The sequence below is a fragment of the Papaver somniferum genome, unplaced genomic scaffold (assembly GCF_003573695.1).
Source record: "Papaver somniferum cultivar HN1 unplaced genomic scaffold, ASM357369v1 unplaced-scaffold_46, whole genome shotgun sequence".
Taxonomy (NCBI): Eukaryota; Viridiplantae; Streptophyta; class Magnoliopsida; order Ranunculales; family Papaveraceae; genus Papaver; species Papaver somniferum.
Genome location: NW_020647193.1, coordinates 634,981 through 642,504, shown reverse-complemented (window position 1 = coordinate 642,504; position 7,524 = coordinate 634,981). Strand labels below are relative to the sequence as shown.

Here is a 7,524-nt window from a genome sequence, read left to right as displayed (position 1 = left end):
CACCATCACCGCCACCACCACCGCCACTATCACCATCGCTGGCACCACCAATACCACCGCACCACCACCACCACATGAATCCTGAATCCTAAGTCCTGAACCCTGAATTTTAAACACTGAATTCTGAATTATGAACAATGTACTCTGAAGGGCAATTGCGACTATTTAACTCTCTCTAACGGAAAATCTAACAGAACAAGACATTTTAATCTTTTCCCTAACGTCCGGGACATTTTCACAACCTTGAGATCCATTTTGGGGGCACCTAACCCTAGATTCAAATAACCCGTTCTAAAAATATTAGTTTACCGAAATGGATTCAAAATAATTTCGTTGATTAAATAATGTTTCTATTATTAAAGTCGAATCACACTCTGAGTAGCAAATATTTTAATACCCAGATCCGATCGTGAATTATTAAATGATGAAAGCAAAAATTCACAAATTTGGGTCTTCCCAATCTTAGTAAAGAAAAAGAAAAAGAGAAATTCTTGATAAATTTTAAGCAACTTGAAACGACCAAACTAATCAGGATGTAAACAGTTTCATCCTACCCATTTTGAAATATATCTTTTTTTTAATTTACATCAGGATGCATCCAATTTCATCCTTACTATTTTTTAAATTTAAGTCAGGATGAATTCAGTTTCATCCTTACAATTTTTTTGGTGTTCATTTCACCCATACTAATTTTTACTCGTCCATTTGAACCATGTTCTAAAAATATTTGGACAAATGATCCATTTTCCGTTAAATTTATGGAGATCGCACAAAAGTAAACATCAAGGAGGTGCTATTTATATATGTTTGGTAGAAACTTTATAGTTAATATTGGAAACCTCAAATTGTTTTATTGGATTTTCTAAAACTTGAAATTTCTTTGATTAAGAGTGGTATTTAACTTATTTGCTGCAAAACTGTTGCGATTACGTTTTGTGAGCAAAAATCGGAGGATATTTTTGTTGTTCACTGTTGCTTTTTAGCAGCCGCTGCTTTCGAGATGTATTTTTGTTAATACGGATTAGTGGAGAAGAAGTGGAGCATTGGGTTAATTCTTACTGCACAAATGGAACACACATAATTTTGTGTTATATATAGTCAGTTTTATTTGGATTCAATCATTCTCATATCACAATATATAAGGTTCTCAATTAAGATGCTTATGAATGTACTTATTAATGTAAGCATTCAATTTTGGTAGATCATGGTGGGATGGACAGGATCATTTGGAGGTTCACTAAGCTGGGGAGTGAAATACAGAATCATTTCATAAACTCTTATGTAGTATGGAGGTCAGTCCTCTACTAGCACTGTTTATAAGTTACCATGCAAAAGAATGTGGCAGGCTAAATATATTGCTCCAAAAGTTGTTGTAAGGTATCTATTCACAAGGTGCTGCAGCACGTTGATCCTGCTTGATGTTGTTGTTCTGAAAAGGACGAGGACTTGGATCACTTGTTTAGTTGTTTATCAGCTGACCCAGAGTCAGAGCTATCTTTTTTGAATGATCTTTGACAATAGCAACACTCTAATACAGTCGATTCATCTTACTGCGATTTTATTTATTTATGTCCATTTATTTTTTTATAGTTTGGTTTAGATTCAAATAACACATTTCGTTGATTAAATAATGTTTCTTTTTTAATATCCAGATCCGATCGGGAAATATTAAATGATGAAAGGAAAAATTCACAAATTTGCGTCTTCCCAATCTTACATGTAAAGAAAAAGCAAAAAAGAACTTCTTGATAAATTTAAGCAACTTGAGACGACGAAACTAATCATTTCGCGTGACATTTCTGATCAATGAAATCCTGAACTTGTTTAAACAACAAATTACTCTCGGGCAATTCAGGAAAAAGATAAAAAGCATGTATAGCATCTAAATACTCCACCAAATCCACATCTTTGCCACATTTCTTTAAACCTTGGTAGTATCTCCTTTGCCAATCTTTTAATGGATCAAATCCACCAATCACCACTACAGTGTGAGGAAAATCTACCAACCCCTTCATATCCTGAACCGAGTGAACTGATCCGAATACATTCACCGCTTCATGATTCCGGTCACATCCTTCCGGTACGAACACTTTCCATAGCCAATCTGTACGGGGAAGAGATATCAACGGGGCATGTTTTAACCGGATTTCTGATTCAGTCCGTTCTTCACCCCCGAAGAAGGGTTGAATCTGGATTAGTCCGACGACTTTCATTTCCTGAAACGTGTAACGGGATGCTCTTACTGCGACATGATGTGCTATATTAGCACCGGCACTATCTCCACCGAGAAAACACTGGGACAGATTTGCATTTGCCGGGAAATTACATTGTTTCCCGTCGATGAACTTCAGCACATCGAATCCGTCGTCGTACTGGCAGGGCTACTTGAACTCTGGTGAGAGACGGTAGTTAACAGAAACAACGATCGCAGAACTCTCACTTGCGAAACGACGGCATACGGCGTCGTAACCAACACAAGCAGCGGACAGAAAAGCGAATCCTCCGCCGTGAAAGAAGATGAAAACAGGTAGAAGAGCAGCGTCTGCGGTGGTGGTGGAGGCTACGTTAGTAACTGCTGATGTTGTTTTTGGTGCGTAGAGACGGAACTAGAGGTTACGAGATGGATCGACAGTGATATCAGTGATGTTGAGTCAGCGGGTTGGTTGCGCTGGGATTTTCGTGTCGAAGAAATTAAAGAGAAAACGATTGACAGTGCCGTTGTTGCGGCGTGAGAAATCAATGACTGTTGAGAGGAGTAATGTTGAAATCTTTGTTTTCCATGGAAGAACTGGTGCTGAAGATGGGTTTGGTGTTGACATCTCCCAATTTCGCACTCATTCTTATCTGCTCACCTTGAATTTCTTACCCATTCCTACATTAGACTTATATTGTGATTTGGTTCAAGTTTATATAGATCATGTGTGGCATGAGTCTATATATGGTGGGTCAAGGATCATTTTATGGATATAAAATTAATGATTACATGTTGAGTAGTTCTAGACAACAATCAACACAAAAACACCACTACTCTAGAACAATATGTACCCAAATGAAAGGTGATGATGTACCGAATGTCATGGAACCCGATATTATATGTACTCGACATGTTATAAAAACTATGTACCGTTCAAATGGACGATGAACAATGTTAAAACAACCACTCATATGTTTTACTAGTCTGGCCTGGTACCTGCCCGAACGGCCCGGTTTGATATCCGTTTAAATTTTTAAAGGTTTTTGTTCTAATGTTAGACCAAAGTGTTATATGTTTGGGTTATATTTTGGTTTAAAATTCTTATTTTGATTTCTATTTTACATCTAGAATATTAATTATTTAGGATTATTTTAGCTCATAGTTCATTTATTCTCCGAATTATAAATAGAAGTTAAATCAGTTATCACAGAATTTTGAAAACTCAAAAAACCTGAAGCCTGTTTGGCCTGCCTGGCCTGGCCTGCTTATAAAATGGGCTTTGGGCAAGTTTTGGGCCTCAAAATAACTGCTTCTACCTGGCCTGACGGGCTTTTTGGATAGCTGATTATGAGGTCTGTCTGGCCTAGCCTGCAGTAAAAAGTGGGTCAGGCTGCCCGGCCTAACCCAATTTACACCCCTAGGGATAGCATAACAACCATGATAAATACTATTAGGAGATGGTTAAATAAGAACGTACACGAAGAAGATGGTCAGGTGAAAAGTAGCTCAAACTAAGGGATAGACTGTTTAAAAATTAAAAATACTATCAATAGCTAAAATAATAAGTACTAGTCATGTGAATGGAGGAGTGTCGATAATTCTGTTTAACTACGCAGGAGGATTAAATAAAGACGTTACATGGTTTGACGAGATCTAAGGCAAATTTTGATGGCAGCAAACCCATGAAGACGCTTTTCAGTTACTAAAAAGGAATATTTCAATAGCACTGGTATTGGAATTGCCTAACTTACAACGTACTTTTGATGTTGAGACCGACGTTTCTACCTATGCAATAGGAGGAGTGTTGTTACAGGATGGTAAACCAGTGGAGTACCATTCAGAATTGTTCTCAGGTGCTATTAAAATCCAAGCATTGGCGAGTGTATCTCTTAGGTAAAGAAGTAGTGGTACATTCAGATCACAAACCATTAGAGTATCTAAACGCACAGACGAAACTACAACAAGCCCGACACATAAAGTGGATATCTTACTTGATGAGTTTCAACATTCTCATTAAGTACAAGAAGAGAGTAACAAACAAGTTGACAGATATGTTGTCTCGACCACCAATCCGTGCATTAATGGTGGATATGAGAATTCATTCGATTGTTCCTCAAGAGTATGCAGAGTCATAGGCATCTAGCAAAGACTTCAAGAAGGTGTTAGAAAGGATAAAGAGTGGTTTGAAAATCCAGTTTGAACTCCGGGATGGACGTTATAAGAGGGTCAATTACTTTTCATTACAGAAGATGAATATCGTTTACAATGGTTGAGAGAGGCACACACATCCCGAGTTGATGGACACTTTGGGATGAATAAGACTCTTCTTAACCTTCGTCGTTATGTATTTTGTAAAAAGATGCAAGGTAATGTGGCTTAGTTGGTTAGAAGGTGTAAATTATGCAGCACATCTAAACCTTCCAACAGGACACGTGAGTTATATCTACCATTAATAGTACCATCAAGGCTTGTGAGAGTATTTTTATGGATTTTATTGGTGGATTAACAAAGACCAAGTATGGTTATGATTACTTGTTCGTTTTGGTCGACGATTTAGCAAGATGATTGCATTAATTCCATGTACAAAGACGGTAATGGAAGCCGGTGCAGCACAACTCTTCTTTGAGCATGTGTGTATGCATTTTGGATTACCTACTTCGATTAATTCTAATAGGGATAGTCGAGTCCTTAGTCACTTTTAGGATTCTTTATGGAAGATGATGGACACTAGGTTGAAGAAGAGTATAACTTTTCATCCACAAACAGACGGACAAACAGAAGTGGTCAACAGGACTATGGTTCACATGTTAAGGGGATATAATTTCAAGCATCCTAAAACTTGGGATGAAAGTTTACCATATCTACAATTTGCTTTCAATAGAGCAGTTCACAGTTCTTCAGGACAATTTCCTTTCGAGACATGCTATGGTTATTTACCACGTATTCCTTTCGATCTAGTATTTTCTAGTGACACCTCAATGGGGGAAGGAAGGAAGTGAACGACAAAAGGCACAGAAGTTCTTGGAGAAGATATCTCAGATTCACACGACTGTTGAAGCACAACTACAGAAGTCACAAGCCAAATACAAAGAAAAACATGACAAGCATCTTGTGCCTTGTAATTTCGGTGTTGGTGACTTGGTATGGTTAAAATTAGGTAAGGAGCGACTGAAGGAGCAAGGTAAGAAGTTGAAGCCATTGAGATATGGACCTTTTCGTATACTCGATCAGATTGGAGACAATGCCTTTCGTCTGGATCTGCCACCTTATCTAGGAATGTACTCGGCTATAAATGTTGGATACTTAAAGTTGTTTGAACCACCATTACTTAATGATGAAGGCGACGACACTATGATCTTACGACGAGTAGAATACTTATGGTTTGATAAAGGGGAACCACTCAAGGAAGACTGCATATTTGAGTGAAGAGGGACTAAAACACGACAAGGAGAGAAAGAAGCTTTTCTAATTGGATTTAAAGGTTCAAGTGGTTTAACAAGGAAAAAGGGACTCTCGAGTTCCCTAACCTTCATTTTTTAACTCTCACAGGAGTTCAAGTTCTTAAAAGGGGGACCCATGATACATGTGTATCCGTACTCCTTTAGGGAACTTAGTTGACCTCAATATAAGTTGAGGGAAGAATTATATTCTAGGAAGAAATCCTTGTTTAGGCAGAATTCTTAGTTAGAGAAGAGTTTTGTTTTAGGCAATACTCTTAGTGTAAGAAATAAATTCCTAATAGAAGTCCTTGGTCGGTTGAGTACCATGAAGGTTATAAATAGAGGGCTTTGGCTAATAGCTAAACACAGATACTGGGAACAGAAAATCTATAGAAATCTTGGAACAATACTTGTGCAAGCTTAGCAAAAAGTTTAAGATTAATGCACTGTTTAGATAAGATTGTGAGCATAACAAAGAGAGAATTGTAATCGTTTTCTTGTTCATAATCTAGAGAAGATATTTTCCTCTAATTACTACTTGTGTTCCATTCACTAAGTTTCTCGTCTATTATTATTCTGAATTCCGCCTTTATAGTAATAGCTATCAAGGTATAAAGATCAATACGTATCAGGTATATATGTTGTTTGAAAAGGGGATACAGTTTTTTGTAGGATTGTATTGAGTGATCTTTTTGCAGGTATTTTTGAAATGACTTTGTAATTTATATTGCAATTGCTTATGGAAAGAAAATCTATTGGAGTTTGTGGGAATTCTTCTTTTTGGGATAGAGTTTGAAAATTGTAGTTTGGTTCTCTCAAAAGATGGCCAATCCTACAAAAAAAGGCGCCACAGAAATGATATCTTAACTTACGAAATGCTAGCATTATTGGCAGAATTTAGCTTGAAATTCGTCATGTCCTGGAACTGCCCACGAGTTGATCTGAAAGATGGTATATTAGATTTTTTTTTTATGGGCAAGGAGTAATGAGCTTCAAAATATATTCTTATAGGAAGTAGTGATAGAGCTAATAATTGCTCTAATTCCTTTCTTTCAGAATGCCAAATTCCAGTATCATCTTCATCTTAGAAAGAATCAATATGGTTTTTCCTCCTTCTAAAATTAGCCCTTGAATGGAAGCAATTAATTTGTATTTGTGCTTTCTTTCTTGATTATATTTTCTCTAGAGTTCTGAAATTTCATTTCAGAATCCACTTTGTACCAGAATTTGAGTTTTGTTTTATTTCATGATTATTTCTTGATATCTGACCAAGATTCCATGATTAATTAATTCAACTTAACAATCAACTTCAAAAGAATACAATAATAATATGAAAGAAAATTAGCAAAAATTCTTAAGTCGTGGTGAATTTCAACTAAAAATAGTCGTTGTAAAAAAATTACATTGATAAAGTGAAACACATGTGCGACCTGGTTATGTGCATGACAAGGTAAATCACACATGAGTTTTAATTTGACTTGATGGAAAGACCCAGACTAGATTTCCGCCCAAAATTTGAACTGAGATTGAAAGGAGAAAATAATTACACCCCAAATTTCACTAGAACTCAATTTTCCTCTCTCGATTGAATTGTACGTCTATGTCTAGGCAGTACATATTATTTTCTTTATTCTTTCTCTGTTTCTTTTGATACCTATAGGTGAAACAGTATTCCGAAGAAAATCATGACTATACGACCATTAATATTAGGTATATTAGACTAAGACTTATGCTCTAAGTAAATGACGGTACGTTAATATTCCCTAATTTATATTGTTTGATAAGACTGATCATGGGTCCGTAAAAGGAAAAGTATGTATATTAGCCCAAGATTTACGATATTATACGGGTTCGACCCCCAACTTCAATTGTATGATGAGGCACCCGAAA

At 36.5% G+C, this 7,524-nt stretch overlaps 1 pseudogene; it reads right to left on the bottom strand.

Moving 5' to 3' along the window:
* Positions 1 to 1,772: 1,772 nt before the first annotated feature.
* On the bottom strand, positions 1,773 to 2,858 carry LOC113342645 (annotated as a pseudogene).
* Between the last annotated feature and the right edge of the window lie 4,666 nt (positions 2,859 to 7,524).